Source organism: Lactuca sativa, chromosome 3, assembly GCF_002870075.4.
Source record: "Lactuca sativa cultivar Salinas chromosome 3, Lsat_Salinas_v11, whole genome shotgun sequence".
NCBI classification, from domain to species: domain Eukaryota; kingdom Viridiplantae; phylum Streptophyta; class Magnoliopsida; order Asterales; family Asteraceae; genus Lactuca; species Lactuca sativa.
The window spans coordinates 125759032-125767812 of NC_056625.2; positions in this window are offsets into that span (position 1 = coordinate 125759032).

Below are 8781 nucleotides of genomic sequence, written 5' to 3' on the forward strand. Positions count from 1 at the left end.
GTTTGTGACACAAAGAAACATTGCCATGGCATGCTTCGCGCTTCATAATTATATAAGGAAAGAAGGATTGAGTGATGAGTATTTCGCACGATACGATGAACCCAATGTCCCGTTTCGAAATAACAATGTGGCCATTGATGATGATGAAGACGAGATTCCAACACATGGTACTGCAGCAGACCGTGAATATATGACTCAGTTACGTGATGAAATTGCTGATCAGTTGATGCACAATATAGATTGAATTGTTTTAAATGAAATTGTTATTGTAAAACATTTTTTTTATTGTATGACTAATTTAGTTGCATGAATTTTATTTTCAATGTTATAAGACTATTATTATTAAAATTTTGGTGTTGAAAAATCATTTTAAGTTTGTAAAATAATTTTATTTAAAATTCAGTTTATTTCAGCAGCCTGCAGACGTTAAAAAACAAACAGTCTTCTTATTGCAGACTGCAGACGTTTGGTCCACCTCTTCTGCTGCAGAGGCTTGCAGATGTGGTCCGCAGACTGCAGACATTTTGGCTTCAGAAAAACAAACAGCACCTAAGAGAACAAACAATACACTACATTATACAAGAGAACATACTATGATGAGAAACAAAGAGAACATACACTACACTAATATAGAGAAAACATACAATACACTATAACATACTATACAAACACAAGAACACTATAACATTAATGTGAGCTACTAATTCATGGCATGGAAATCAATTGTTGTGTCACATTTTGGAACCAGAGTCTTCTGGAGGGAGACCGTGAGTTGGTGTATAGATTTATACGGGATTGACTATCTTACACCTTGCTGCTAGCTATAGTGGGACCTGCAGGTCTACGGGTGACTAATGTCATACCATTTCGATGCCTTAGAGCGTCGTGTTATACTAAGTCTATCAAGTATGGTTACAATCATATCACATTTTACCTTAATTAACAAACTGTTTAAGGTAGTTAGTACATTGGTAGTTACTTACATACAATACTACTGTACACTGTTATTTAACCATTGCATTCATATTTTCAACTTCTCACATAAACAATAATGTAAACTATATTTTGGTAATAATAGTCACATTTGGGACAGATACGCTTTTAAAAACAACACAACACACATAACATTTGGGCCTTGGTAGAAGGTTACTTTTAGTTGAAAATATAGGATTTTCTAGGAGATATAAACATTAACTACAAATTCTTACAAACATTTACATCAAACATTTACATCAAACATTTACAAGCACTTTCATACAAGCAATGACACTAAAATACTTATGAACTCACCAGCTTTAATGCTGATATGCACTTTCAAAATAACTTGTATTCTCAGGTCATCAGTAGACAGGTACCGATGCCAGATTTTGAGAAGATAGAGTATGTTCAAGACTCATCTCTTATTTTGATTTATATTTTTGGTGTCTTATAAACTATACACAACACAGTTGTATCAAAATTATATTATTAATGCAATGGATGATGTTGTTGCTTGTTTACTATTATACATGGTTGTGATATTGTACATGACGTCCTCCACCCCCGAACGTTTCCGCCGTTCAGGTTTTGGGGTGTGACAGATTGGTATCAGAGCATTGTTTATAGTGAATCGAGTATATCAACCCATAAAAGATATACAAACTATAAACACAACAGGATTAAAATACTCTGACCAAGAGTTTATACTTTTAAATAATAAAATATTTAACTAAGTATACATACCTGCGTTCATACTAAAAGCCGTGTCACTAAGACAGAACAAAAGTATTACAATTGTTAAACAACTCAATCAGGCTTGGGAACATATAATCAGATCTGGGAGTGATATAACCTGATCAACTATATCTTTCCAAGGAGTGATTAGCATGTTCCTAGGAATGGTTGTGATGTTGCAGCAAGTCTAAAAACTTACCAACACTACTACAATGAAAACATTAGAACAGAACATAAGCTTAAAATACTATAGGAGTATTTTTTTCTTACTATAATTACTTATTTGAGAACTAAAGGCCTTTATTAGTAAGTCAATAGCTGCTTGGTGGATACGCTAAGGTTATATGTGACTAGAGCGTCATAGACTTAGAATCTGTAATCTTTGCTCTATTTCCGGTTCCTTGTTTGGTTGTGGATTTGGAGTTAGGGTCACTTATTAGAAGGTCTATCCTGTTTTGATTACATGTAATTGGTATGCACTATGCAAATATTGAAGTAACTGATAAAGATCATCTTATAATTATCCTAATTAGTACGTTTATTAACTATCTCTTTTATCCCTATTCTCACATAGATAACATGGCTGGATTCCATCCCCACGTCGACCCGTACTTTCCCAACCAAGATAACGGAGGATGGCTCGATGTAGAGCCAGAAGAAAATCATCCAATCCCTTTGGATGATGACTTTGCAGAGAACTTCTCGAAGGATACTGACTCTGAACCCGAAGTTAATAACCAACCCCCAGTGGCTCAAATCCCAAACCCCAACCCTCGTCCAGCATTTCAAGGTCCCACACCCCTGTGGGCAACAAACTTGAATAGATGGAGCCACGAACAGGGTCAACCCTTACCTTATAATGGAGACCGAAGCTTCTATAACTTGAGCGAGGGAGACTCAGCGGATAGAGTCTGGCCTATTCTGGTTTGCAGGATTACTCGTAATGATGAACAGGGTAGAGTGGCCATCAACCGAATCATGGAAGTTGATGCCGATGCGGGAGTCAATACCATTCTTATTTGCCATATGGAGTCTGGTTATGAAAGGACTCAGAACCAGAATGCAACCCTGCAGAGAGATCTTACTGCAACCCAAGCTGAAGTCAGGGAACTTCGAGCTCGGCAGGCGACATATGAAAGACGCATGAGGAATATGGAGCGTCGTCTAGCAGAATCAAGGACTCATTCTAGTGGTTCTCGTCGTAGATAGAGCCTACTCAACTTCTCTTTTGGATATAACTTAGGTATATGTAAAAACTCTAGTTTTAGTTTCCTATCTATGATAAGACTTTAAACTTGTTAAGTCTTAATTCTGTCAAAATTTTCCTATCTTGGTTTGATGCAAGACCTACTTCTGGGTCATTTTTCCCAAACTTGTTACATTTGTAATACCAGTATTATTGAAATATATCTAATCTCATGGAAATTTAATATCTAAATGCTTTCATCTTTCTAGTGTTAGATCTATATTCAATCACACTCTCATTTATTTTGTTGGACTATGGAGAGTTAGTTCATGTGTCACTCTCATCATTTTCTCTATCAAACTCTTAACCATATCTTTATCCTTGTAATCTTATAGCCGCAAGATGCCTCTGCGTTTATCAACAAGACGCACTACTCCAATAACTCCGATCAAACTCCAACTCCTCCTCCTCCTCAATACAACCCAACAGCTATCCAAGTTGTTGTGAATGCGGCTGTTACGAAAGCTCTAGCACAATTCACCACTAACGGTACTAGTGGGAGTGGGACTTATGTGCCTCCCACTGTTGTCGAAGCTCCAGTGTGCTCTAGAGAGTGCTCATAGAAGGACTTCACCAGCTGCAAACCCAGGGCCTTCAATGGAACTGGCGGAATCATTGCCCTCTCGCAATGGTTCGAGAAGACGGAGTCAATATTTGAGATCTACTCCTGTCCGGAAGGGAGCAAAGTCAAATTTGCCGCCTGCACCTTCGCGGACCGAGCACTGACATGGTGGAATAGCCATGTCAAGTCACTATCTCTTATAGTGGCAAATGCTATCGGCTGGGAAGCTCTAAAGGAGCTCATGATCGAAGAATACTGCCCAAGGGGAGAAGTTCAAAAACTAGAGCAGGAACTCTGGAGCCTAACCATAAAGGGCTCCGACATACTTTCCTACACTGCTAGATTCAGTGATCCGGTACCACTATGTCCGGGAATGGTCCCTTCTAAAGCAAAGAAGGTGGAGAGGTATATTCGGGGGCTGGTGCCTCCATTCCAGGGGAATTTACTAGCTTCAAACCCCGCTACCTTTGATAGTGCCAAGCGATTGGCACAACGGCTCATTGACCATGGGGTCTGTACCCCGTCAACAACAACAACCCTAGCCATCTCAGAACCCTCCAAAGCCACTGATAACAAGCGGAAATTTTGGTATGTAAAGAAAAAGAACGCTGCCCAGAAAGCTGCCAACAAGCAGCAGGTCACAGCGGTTCATGCTGCAATAGCACCTGCTGCTGCTGTCCCGGTAAAGCAGTACACTGGGAGTTTCCGAAGTGCAACAAATGCAGCTTCCACTACAACGGACCCTGTCGGGAAATGCAATGCTCTCACTGCAACAGGAAGGGGCACACTGCCCGTTTCTGCAAATCTCTGGCAAGGCCAATCAACCAAGTCCCCGACGCTGGTGTGGGCCAGGCTTGCTACGGTTGTGGCGAGGTGGGCCACTACAAAAGGAACTGCCATAAGGCAGGGAATGCCGGTGGAGTGGGAATAGTTTTGGGTATAGACCATGAGGAAGCTGTTGCCGACGCCACGATGGTCACTGGTACGTTTCTCCTCGATAACTCTTATGCATGCATACTGTTTGATAGTGGAGCGGAGAGGAGTTTCGTGAACCAAAAATTTTCTCATTTACTTAAGCAAAAATCACGAATACTTAAAGAACCGTTCACTATAGAAATGGCTAACGGAAAGACTGAGAGCACTAGCATTATATACATAGGATGTACTCTAACTCTAGATAGACATTCATTTTCAATCGACCTCATACCAGTCTCAATTAAAAGTTTCGGCGTCATTATCAGCATGGATTGGTTGAGTCTGCAACATGCCGATATCATGTGTTATGAAAAGGTTGTTTGCCTTAATCTGCCGTCTGGCGAAACTCTAGTAGTCTATGGCGACAAACCTGACACAAACCTTCGTATCATCTCGAGTATTCAAGCCCAGAAGTACTTGCGAAAGGAATGTCGTGCATTCCTTGCTCATGTTGTCGATGTGAGCCAAGAGATAAAGGACATAAAGAACATCTAAGTGGTATGCAATTTTCCCAACATCTTTCCAGAAGAACTCCTAGGATTATCTCCGCAACGTCAATTCGAGTTCAGAATCGACTTAGTTCCAGGGGCTACCCTAGTAGCCAAATCGCCCTATCGTCTATCAACAGCAGAGATGCAGGAACTATCCGGACAACTTAAGGAGCTGCTCAACAAGGGCTTCATTAGACCAAGCTTCTCACCCTGGGGAGCTCTGGTCTTGTTCGTAAAGAAGAAAGACGGATCGTTTCGTATGTGCATCGACTACAGAGAAGTAAACAAGCTTACCGTTAAGAATCGTTACCCTCTGCCTCTCATAGACGATTTGTTCGACCAACTTCAAGGGGAGAACTACTTTTCAAAGATAGACCTGAGATCCGGGTATCACCAATTACGAGTGCTAGAGGAGGATGTTCCGAAGACAGCCTTCTAAACTCGTTATGGACACTACGAGTTTGTAGTGATGTCATTCAGATCGACTAATGCGCCCGCTAGGGGTGTTCAAAAATATCCGTATCTGAAGTTCCGATCCGAAATTCTGAAATTCCGAATCCAAATTATCCGAAAAATCGGATATTCGATTTTTCGGAATCGGAATTGGATAATGCTTTTCAGATTTTTCGGATAATTCGGATATCCGATATCCGAAAGTTTTGATTTTATTTTATACATTATTTGTTATTTTAGTCACATATGTCTAATGATATGAACGTTAGTAACTAAAACATGTTAATAATACCCTTAATTAAATACCAATACTACTTCATATGCCTTTCTAATTTAAAAATATGTATTTTTAATTTAAAAAGTTCATATCACTACAAATAAAATTACATTTAGTGGCACAAATTTTTAGTGGCAAAATTTTTTTGTGCCATAATAGTTATGTTTTAAGTGGCACATAGTTATTTCTGCCACTATAATACCCTTGAATTGAAATTTTTAGTTTTGATGATCCCGCTCCAAGTTCCCTCCAAGTCTAGATATGGCGCTTCTCACCCTAAAACTAATATCATGTGAGAGGCAACCCTAATTCTCTGTCTCCAAACTCCAATCTTCTCTGCAACCCTAATTTCTCCCTAACCGGCGACCTAATCACCACATACCGTCTTCTCCACCAAACGCAGTCGATACCGCCATCCTCACCATCTGTTCCAGTCAATCATCGATTTTCCCTGTAGAACCCCGTATCCTTCATCCTACAACTTCACAACATCGATTCAGTGTTCCCTCATCCTCCATAACTTCGAATCAAAAGTTATGAGCATTTATTTGTGAAGGAAGAAAATCAACCCACTCAGATTAAGGTACTTCGATTTTGATTTAATTTCCCCACGATTCCCCTGTTAGTTCGAATCAAAAGTTTAGTTTTGGCAGTATAATGTTGTTTATTTTTATCGATTTCTATAAAATCTCCTCTCCTGTCTATCGATTTCTATTAACAATACAACTTTGCTCTTCCGATTTTTATAACTCTGAGAATATTTTTCATCTATGCAATACAACTTTGCTCTTCCAATTTTTATAACTCTGAGAATATTTTTCATCTATGCAATCTAGGACTCATTAGAGTTGTGGAAGTATTCTCCTATTTGGTTCTTATTTTGTATAACCATGCCCCTCTTGCTATGAAATTGCCTGGTTTTTCGGTTTTGGCTCTGGAATTTTATCAAGTTGCGGTGTAATCGTTACCACATTTTGGTTGCTTTGGTTCTTAAAGAGTTTTTTTCAATCTGGATGATTCTACCCTTGATGGTCTATCCCCTGCACATAGAGGTGTATTTAGAGAAACCTTCTATCATTTTGAGGTGGATGTCAGTAGACATCACAAAGAATTATATTTGAGTCGATTTGTTGATTGTGAAGCATCTGCTTAAAGAACATGCATCAATTTGTGCTTCTTCTTCATCTGTGTATTGTATATTCTGATTACCTCGTAGGTTTTCTTCTTCATTTTGTGATTATTCTTATCTAATTAATAATTTAAGACTAATTTCACATGATATATATCTTCAACTATCAGTCAACCTATGAGGTGAGCTAATGGAAATGTGGTGAGTACCATTATTTGTTCTAATGCAGTCAAAACTCAAAATAAGATCAAAGAGAGGTACTTTTTCTTTTCTTGTTGTAAAATCCTATTTTTGTTTTAGGTATGTGAGTATGTCAATATATCATTCACTTTTGAGCAACATATAAATTAAGCTCCGAAAAAATAATAAAAGTTATATCATTTTCTATAAGGCTAGATGGCATTGATATTGTTCATCTCCTTAACAAGCTCGTTAATAGAGACAATTGGCAATCAATTTGACCATATTTACTAATTTACAAAACACTGTTACTTAGGTGCCTATAATATGTGACAATAAGTAGTGTTAAACTTGAACCATGCCATTTTAAGTGCTCATAGTAGGTTTGCTACAACTATAAAAAATATTTTTGGACAATTTAGTAATTAAGTTCTATGAAAATTAAGTAAATTATTGCAAAATCTTGTTCTTACCGCCCCAACAAACAATGTTATTATCAGTTAGTTTTCAGTTTTGAAATATGAAGTGAACTTTTTGTTTCATTTTGTTTTCATTCAATGTGCAGGTTATACTAACATTACTAAATGCTCGAATGTCAACAAAATCCTATAACAACAGGTCAATTAAGAGTGTTTGAGCAGCACCATGTCATTTTTACCACTACTCATCATTTCGGTTCTCCCATTTCTTTTATTTCTTTTTCATTCCCCACTTTTTATCTTTCATTTGATTTAGATTCGGCATCATATAATTACTAAGGAGAGCAAGTTAATACTCCAGCTCCATCATTCTTTTTCTATCTGTGTCTCTTTTGGTAGATATCATCCGTGAATCCAGAAAGTGCTTGACCTAGGTCGTAATAGAGGGATGTTGAAGACAATTATTCAAATGATGACTACTTTAAAGTTAAGGATGCAGAGAAACATGGGTAATGATGACTACTTTAAAGTTAAGGATGCAGAGAAACATGGGTACATTCGATTTGTATGAAGGGTGAACATTGTAAAAGACAATGGTTCAAGTATTTAGTCTGATAGTTTTTTATTTTGTGTAATTACTAGCACAATGTTTAGACTTATTAAGCATTTTGGAAGCTATTTTTGTTTTAAATATTGAGGATATTATTGTAATACAAGTTAGATTTAATTAAGTAATGTTTTATGTTGTTCATGTATTATCTTAATTATTTTTTTATTATTTAATGTTTCATTTCAATTTTAAAAAACAAATTGGACCTAATTTGTACTATAAATGTTTTGTAGTAAAAAAAGTGATCCCAAAAAAATAAAAAATATTTTTTTAATTATAGCAATTATATAGCAACATAAAAAATGTCAAAAAAACCAAAAAGTGCTATAGTGGCATAAAAAAAGTGCCACTAAAACCCAAAAGGGCTGCAACGACACAATCAAAAAGTGCCACTAAAAGTCTTTAGTGGCAGCTCTTTTAGTGACACTTTTTTTTGTGCTGCTGATTGCCGAGGGGGTCCTTAGTGACACTTTTTTTTTGTGCCACTAAATGTTGTTTTATTTGTAGTGTATGTTTTTCAACTTTTAACAAAATTTCGGATACGGAATCGGATATCGAAAATCAACTATCCAAAATTTCGGATATCCGAACTTTCGGATATCAGGTTATGAACACCCTTAGAGCCTGCAGTATTCATGGATTTAATGAATAGGGTATGTCGTCCTTACTTAGATCAGTTCGTCATTGTGTTTATTGATGACTTACTTATCCACTCTCGTAGAAAGG